Source organism: Pseudophryne corroboree, unplaced genomic scaffold (genome assembly GCF_028390025.1).
Source record: "Pseudophryne corroboree isolate aPseCor3 unplaced genomic scaffold, aPseCor3.hap2 scaffold_150, whole genome shotgun sequence".
NCBI classification, from domain to species: Eukaryota; Metazoa; Chordata; class Amphibia; order Anura; family Myobatrachidae; genus Pseudophryne; species Pseudophryne corroboree.
In genome coordinates, this window is record NW_026968131.1 from 1,201,902 (window position 1) to 1,210,755 (window position 8,854).

Here is an 8,854-nt window from a genome sequence, read left to right on the forward strand (position 1 = left end):
AAAATCGTTGCCCCAATGCATCATTGAAATTCAAGCTGGAAAGATGATTTTAATATATCACTTGTACATTTTGTATTGCTCTTCTGGTGACAATGTAGTTTGTTTTTGTCAATTACCATTTTAATAATAGGGTAAAGAAAATTAAGTGGATTTTTGAAAGAAAACATTACTGTCAATATACTATTAAAACAAATTAAAATGGTAAAAGTTATTGTACTTTAAGTAAAAATAAAAGCTAAAATATCAATCCCAGTTTTGGATTACTTTAATGAACAAAAAAAAAAATGCATATAGCAAAGGATAGTTTCAATCTGCCTACCTCTGGGTTATGGGCCCAGCATGCTTTCATTGCAGTACTCTGCAGCACATGTAAGTGCAAGAGATCCTGAAGCACTCACTCATCATGCGAAAGTACCAATGTGTTTCTTCATTGGTTGCTGGAAGAAACATCTTACAAAAACTCTCCAGATTATTGATTTTTTAAAATTTTTCGAGGAAACGTTCTAGATGAATGCTTATTAGTCTTTGTCAGTATGTACTTTTTGCAAAGTGTCTCTGTGGCGCAATCGGTTAGTGTGTTCAGCTATTAATCAAAAGGTTGGTGGTTCAATCCCACCCAGGGACATAATTGACCTTGTGATCAGATTTTGGTGATATTTAAGTAGACAAGTCAAAATTGCAAACCCCCTCTTATGGTGTAGGGTACCTGGCCTTCTCTGATGTAATCAGAGTTAGATTTGATTAAGTGATTTTATAAAAAAACAGCTAGGAAGCACAATTTAGCAGTGGGTTGCAGAGAAAAAGAAAAATGCTGGCAGAAAAATCCAATTGAGTGATTAAACAGCTCTTCATTTTCTGGCTTTATCTTTATGATAACAAATTTGTTCTCTGAAAAGTGTCCACAAAGCCAAGTATCTGATTAACATCTTTGTAGGGATATTTTTTCACCTATTACTAAATTAAACTTGCTTCATTGGAAAGGCAGCAAGATGCATCCTCATTTCAATATCTACTGAAATAATACAGGTTGACACCAGGAAACATTAACGCCACTGCATCCTTGCTGCTTTCTCATGTGGAAGTCTGTTTAATGTGAAAACAAGGTGATATCTAATTAGCACACAGGTAAGGAATTAAGAAAATCTTTATTTAAGGGTGAAGATGTTTCTCACAAAATCGTTGCCCCAATGCATCATTGAAATTCAAGCTGGAAAGATGATTTTAATATATCACTTGTACATTTTGTATTGCTCTTCTGGTGACAATGTAGTTTGTTTTTGTCAATTACCATTTTAATAATCGGGTAAAGAAAATTAATTGGATTTTTGAAAGAAAACAATACTGTCAATATACTATTAAAACAAATTAAAATGGTAAAAGTTATTGTACTTTAAGTAAAAATAAAAGAGCAAAAATATCAATCCCAGTTTTGGATTACTTTAATTAACAAAAAAAATGCATATAGCAGAGGATAGTTTCAATCTGCCTACCTCTGGGTTATGGACACAGCATGCTTCCATTAGAGTACTCTGCTGCACATGTAAGTGCAAGAGATCCTGAAGCACTCACTCATCATGGGAAAGTACCAATGTGTTTCTTCATTGGTTGATGGAAGAAACATCTTACAAAAACTCTCCACATTATTGACTTTTTAAAATGTTTTTAGGAATCGTTCTAGATGAATGCTTATTAGCCTTTGTCAGTATGTACTTTCACAAAGTGTCGCTGTGGCGCAATCAGTTAGTGTGTAAGGCTATTAACCAAAAGGTTGGTGGTTCAATCCCACCCAGGGACTTAATTGACCTTGTTATCAGATTTTGGTGATCTTTAAGTAGACAAGTCAAAATTTCAAACCCCCTGTTATGGTGTAGTGTACCTGGCCTTCTCTGATGTAATCAGAGTTAGATTTGATTAAGTGATTTTATAAAAAAACAGCTAGGAAGCACAATTTAGCAGTGGGTTGCAGAGAAAAAGAAAAATGCTGGCAGAAAAATCCAATTGAGTGATTAAACAGCTCTTCATTTTCTGGCTTTATTTTTATGATAACAAATTTGTTCTCTGAAAAGTGTCCACAAAGCCAAGTATCTGATTAACATCTTTGTAGGGATGGTTTTTCACCTATTACTAAATTAAACTTGCTTCATTGGAAAGGCAGCAAGATGCATCCTCATTTCAATATCTACTGAAATAATACAGGTTGACACCAGGAAACATTAACGCCACTGCATCCTTGCTGCTTTCTCATGTGGAAGTCTGTTTAATGTGAAAACAAGGTGATATCTAATTAGCACACAGGTAAGGAATTAAGAAAATCTTTATTTAAGGGTGAAGATGTTTCTCACAAAATCGTTGCCCCAATGCATCATTGAAATTCAAGCTGGAAAGATGATTTTAATATATCACTTGTACATTTTGTATTGCTCTTCTGGTGACAATGTAGTTTGCTTTTGTCAATTACCATTTTAATAATCGGGTAAAGAAAATTAATTGGATTTTTGAAAGAAAACAATACTGTCAATATACTATTAAAACAAATTAAAATGGTAAAAGTTAATGTACTTTAAGTAAAAATAAAAGAGCAAAAATATCAATACCAGTTTTGGATTACTTTAATTAACAAAAAAAATGCATATAGCAGAGGATAGTTTCAATCTGCCTACCTCTGGGTTATGGACCCAGCATGCTTCCATTACAGTACTCTGCTGCACATGTAAGTGCAAGAGATCCTGAAGCACTCACTCATCATGGGAAAGTACCAATGTGTTTCTTCATTGGTTGATGGAAGAAACATCTTACAAAAACTCTCCACATTATTGACTTTTTAAAATGTTTCTAGGAATCGTTCTAGATGAATGCTTATTAGCCTTTGTCAGTAAGTACTTTTGCAAAGTGTCACTGTGGCGCAATCAGTTAGTGTGTAAGGCTATTAACCAAAAAGTTGGTGGTTCAATCCCACCCAGGGACTTAATTGACCTTGTTATCAGATTTTGGTGATCTTTAAGTAGACAAGTCAAAATTTCAAACCCCCTATTATGGTGTAGGGTACCTGGCCTTCTCTGATGTAATCAGAGTTAGATTTGATTCAGTGATTTTATAAAAACAGCTAGGAAGCACAATTTAGCAGTGGGTTGCAGAGAAAAAGAAATATGCTGGCAGAAAAATCCAATTGAGTGATTAAACAGCTCTTCATTTTCTGGCTTTATTTTTATGCTAACTAATTTGTTCTCTGAAAAGTGTCCACAAAGCCAAGTATCTGATTAACATATTTGTAGGGATGGTTTTTCACCTATTACTAAATTAAACTTGCTTCATTGGAAAGGCAGCAAGATGCATCCTCATTTCAATATCTACTGAAATAATACAGGTTGACACCAGGAAACATTAACGCCACTGCATCCTTGCTGCTTTCTCATGTGGAAGTCTGTTTAATGTGAAAACAAGGTGATATCTAATTAGCACACAGGTAAGGAATTAAGAAAATCTTTATTTAAGGGTGAAGATGTTTCTCACAAAATCGTTGCCCCAATGCATCATTGAAATTCAAGCTGGAAAGATGATTTTAATATATCACTTGTACATTTTGTATTGCTCTTCTGGTGACAATGTAGTTTGTTTTTGTCAATTACCATTTTAATAATAGGGTAAAGAAAATTAAGTGGATTTTTGAAAGAAAACAATACTGTCAATATACTATTAAAACAAATTAAAATGGTAAAAGTTATTGTACTTTAAGTAAAAATAAAAGCTAAAATATCAATCCCAGTTTTGGATTACTTTAATGAACAAAAAAAAAATGCATATAGCAAAGGATAGTTTCAATCTGCCTACCTCTGGGTTATGGGCCCAGCATGCTTTCATTGCAGTACTCTGCAGCACATGTAAGTGCAAGAGATCCTGAAGCACTCACTCATCATGCGAAAGTACCAATGTGTTTCTTCATTGGTTGCTGGAAGAAACATCTTACAAAAACTCTCCAGATTATTGATTTTTTAAAATTTTTCGAGGAAACGTTCTAGATGAATGCTTATTAGTCTTTGTCAGTATGTACTTTTTGCAAAGTGTCTCTGTGGCGCAATCGGTTAGTGTGTTCAGCTATTAATCAAAAGGTTGGTGGTTCAATCCCACCCAGGGACATAATTGACCTTGTGATCAGATTTTGGTGATATTTAAGTAGACAAGTCAAAATTGCAAACCCCCTCTTATGGTGTAGGGTACCTGGCCTTCTCTGATGTAATCAGAGTTAGATTTGATTAAGTGATTTTATAAAAAAACAGCTAGGAAGCACAATTTAGCAGTGGGTTGCAGAGAAAAAGAAAAATGCTGGCAGAAAAATCCAATTGAGTGATTAAACAGCTCTTCATTTTCTGGCTTTATCTTTATGATAACAAATTTGTTCTCTGAAAAGTGTCCACAAAGCCAAGTATCTGATTAACATCTTTGTAGGGATATTTTTTCACCTATTACTAAATTAAACTTGCTTCATTGGAAAGGCAGCAAGATGCATCCTCATTTCAATATCTACTGAAATAATACAGGTTGACACCAGGAAACATTAACGCCACTGCATCCTTGCTGCTTTCTCATGTGGAAGTCTGTTTAATGTGAAAACAAGGTGATATCTAATTAGCACACAGGTAAGGAATTAAGAAAATCTTTATTTAAGGGTGAAGATGTTTCTCACAAAATCGTTGCCCCAATGCATCATTGAAATTCAAGCTGGAAAGATGATTTTAATATATCACTTGTACATTTTGTATTGCTCTTCTGGTGACAATGTAGTTTGTTTTTGTCAATTACCATTTTAATAATCGGGTAAAGAAAATTAATTGGATTTTTGAAAGAAAACAATACTGTCAATATACTATTAAAACAAATTAAAATGGTAAAAGTTATTGTACTTTAAGTAAAAATAAAAGAGCAAAAATATCAATCCCAGTTTTGGATTACTTTAATTAACAAAAAAAATGCATATAGCAGAGGATAGTTTCAATCTGCCTACCTCTGGGTTATGGACACAGCATGCTTCCATTAGAGTACTCTGCTGCACATGTAAGTGCAAGAGATCCTGAAGCACTCACTCATCATGGGAAAGTACCAATGTGTTTCTTCATTGGTTGATGGAAGAAACATCTTACAAAAACTCTCCACATTATTGACTTTTTAAAATGTTTTTAGGAATCGTTCTAGATGAATGCTTATTAGCCTTTGTCAGTATGTACTTTCACAAAGTGTCGCTGTGGCGCAATCAGTTAGTGTGTAAGGCTATTAACCAAAAGGTTGGTGGTTCAATCCCACCCAGGGACTTAATTGACCTTGTTATCAGATTTTGGTGATCTTTAAGTAGACAAGTCAAAATTTCAAACCCCCTGTTATGGTGTAGTGTACCTGGCCTTCTCTGATGTAATCAGAGTTAGATTTGATTAAGTGATTTTATAAAAAAACAGCTAGGAAGCACAATTTAGCAGTGGGTTGCAGAGAAAAAGAAAAATGCTGGCAGAAAAATCCAATTGAGTGATTAAACAGCTCTTCATTTTCTGGCTTTATTTTTATGATAACAAATTTGTTCTCTGAAAAGTGTCCACAAAGCCAAGTATCTGATTAACATCTTTGTAGGGATGGTTTTTCACCTATTACTAAATTAAACTTGCTTCATTGGAAAGGCAGCAAGATGCATCCTCATTTCAATATCTACGGAAATAATACAGGTTGACACCAGGAAACATTAACGCCACTGCATCTTTGCTGTTTTCTCATGTGAAAGTCTGTTTAATGTGAAAACAAGGTGATATCTAATTAGCACACAGGTAAGGAATTAAGAAAATATTTATTTAAGGGTGAAGATGTTTCTCACAAAATCGTTGCCCCAATGCATCATTGAAATTCAAGCTGGAAAGATGATTTTAATATATCACTTGTACATTTTGTATTGCTCTTCTGGTGACAATGTAGTTTGTTTTTGTCAATTACCATTTTAATAATCGGGTAAAGAAAATTAAGTGGATTTTTGAAAGAAAACAATACTGTCAATATACTATTAAAACAAATTAAAATGGTAAAAGTTATTGTACTTTAAGTAAAAATAAAAGAGCAAAAATATCAATCCCAGTTTTGGATTACTTTAATTAACAAAAAAAAAATGCATATAGCAGAGGATAGTTTCAATCTGCCTACCTCTGGGTTATGGACCCAGCATGCTTCCATTACAGTACTCTGCTGCACATGTAAGTGCAAAAGATCCTGAAGCACTCACTCATCATGGGAAAGTACCAATGTGTTTCTTCATTGGTTGATGGAAGAAACATCTTACAAAAACTCTCCACATTATTGACTTTTTAAAATGTTTCTAGGAATCGTTCTAGATGAATGCTTATTAGCCTTTGTCAGTATGTACTTTTGCAAAGTGTCGCTGTGGCGCAATCAGTTAGTGTGTAAGGCTATTAACCAAAGGTTGGTTGTTCAATCCCACCCAGGGACTTAATTGACCTTGTTATCAGATTTTGGTGATCTTTAAGTAGACAAGTCAAAATTTCAAACCCCCTGTTATGGTGTAGGGTACCTGGCCTTCTCTGATGTAGTTAGATTTGATTCAGTGATTTTATAAAAACAGCTAGGAAGCACAATTTAGCAGTGGGTTGCAGAGAAAAAGAAATATGCTGGCAGAAAAATCCAATTGAGTGATTAAACAGCTCTTCATTTTCTGGCTTTATTTTTATGCTAACTAATTTGTTCTCTGAAAAGTGTCCACAAAGCCAAGTATCTGATTAACATATTTGTAGGGATGGTTTTTCATCTATTACTAAATTAAACTTGCTTCATTGGAAAGGCAGCAAGATGCATCCTCATTTCAATATCTACTGAAATAATACAGGTTGACACCAGGAAACATTAACGCCACTGCATCCTTGCTGCTTTCTCATGTGGAAGTCTGTTTAATGTGAAAACAAGGTGATATCTAATTAGCACACAGGTAAGGAATTAAGAAAATCTTTATTTAAGGGTGAAGATGTTTCTCACAAAATCGTTGCCCCAATGCATCATTGAAATTCAAGCTGGAAAGATGATTTTAATGTATCACTTGTACATTTTGTATTGCTCTTCTGGTGACAATGTAGTTTGTTTTTGTCAATTACCATTTTAATAATAGGGTAAAGAAAATTAAGTGGATTTTTGAAAGAAAACAATACTGTCAATATACTATTAAAACAAATTAAAATGGTAAAAGTTATTGTACTTTAAGTAAAAATAAAAGCTAAAATATCAATCCCAGTTTTGGATTACTTTAATGAACAAAAAAAAATGCATATAGCAAAGGATAGTTTCAATCTGCCTACCTCTGGGTTATGGGCCCAGCATGCTTCCATTGCAGTACTCTGCTGCACATTTAAGTGCAAGAGATCCTGAAGCACTCACTCATCATGCGAAAGTACCAATGTGTTTCTTCATTGGTTGCTGGAAGAAACATCTTACAAAAACTCTCCAGATTATTGACTTTTTAAAGTTTTTCTAGGAAACGTTCTAGATGAATGCTTATTAGTCTTTGTCAGTATGGACTTTTTGCAAAGTGTCTCTGTGGCGCAATCTGTTAGTGTGTTCAGCTATTAATCAAAAGGTTGGTGGTTCAATCCCACCCAGGGACGTAATTGACCTTGTGATCAGATTTTGGTGATATTTAAGTAGACAATTCAAAATTGCAAACCCTCTCTTATGGTGTAGGGTACCTGGCCTTCTCTGATGTAATCAGAGTTAGATTTGATTAAGTGATTTTATAAAAAAACAGCTAGGAAGCACAATTTAGCAGTGGGTTGCAGAGAAAAAGAAAAATGCTGGCAGAAAAATCCAATTGAGTGATTAAACAGCTCTTCATTTTCTGGCTTTATTTTTATGATAACAAATTTGTTCTCTGAAAAGTGTCCACAAAGCCAAGTATCTGATTAACATTTTTGTAGGGATGGTTTTTCACCTATTACTAAATTAAACTTGCTTCATTGGAAAGGCAGCAAGATGCATCCTCATTTCAATATCTACGGAAATAATACAGGTTGACACCAGGAAACATTAACGCCACTGCATCTTTGCTGTTTTCTCATGTGGAAGTCTGTTTAATGTGAAAACAAGGTGATATCTAATTAGCACACAGGTAAGGAATTAAGAAAATCTTTATTTAAGGGTGAAGATGTTTCTCACAAAATCGTTGCCCCAATGCATCATTGAAATTCAAGCTGGAAAGATGATTTTAATATATCACTTGTACATTTTGTATTGCTCTTCTGGTGACAATGTAGTTTGTTTTTGTCAATTACCATTTTAATAATCGGGTAAAGAAAATTAATTGGATTTTTGAAAGAAAACAATACTGTCAATATACTATTAAAACAAATTAAAATGGTAAAAGTTATTGTACTTTAAGTAAAAATAAAAGCTAAAATATCAATCCCAGTTTTGGATTACTTTAATGAACAAAAAAAAAATGCATATAGCAAAGGATAGTTTCAATCTGCCTACCTCTGGGTTATGGGCCCAGCATGCTTCCAGTGCAGTACTCTGCTGCACATGTAAGTGCAAGAGATCCTGAAGCACTCACTCATCATGCGAAAGTACCAATGTGTTTCTTCATTGGTTGCTGGAAGAAACATCTTACAAAAACTCTCCAGATTATTGACTTTTTAAAGTTTTTCTAGGAAACGTTCTAGATGAATGCTTATTAGTCTTTGTCAGTATGTACTTTTTGCAAAGTGTCTCTGTGGCGCAATCGGTTAGTGTGTTCAGCTATTAATCAAAAGGTTGGTGGTTCAATCCCACCCAGGGACGTAATTGACCTTGTGATCAGATTTTGGTAATATTTAAGTAGACAAGT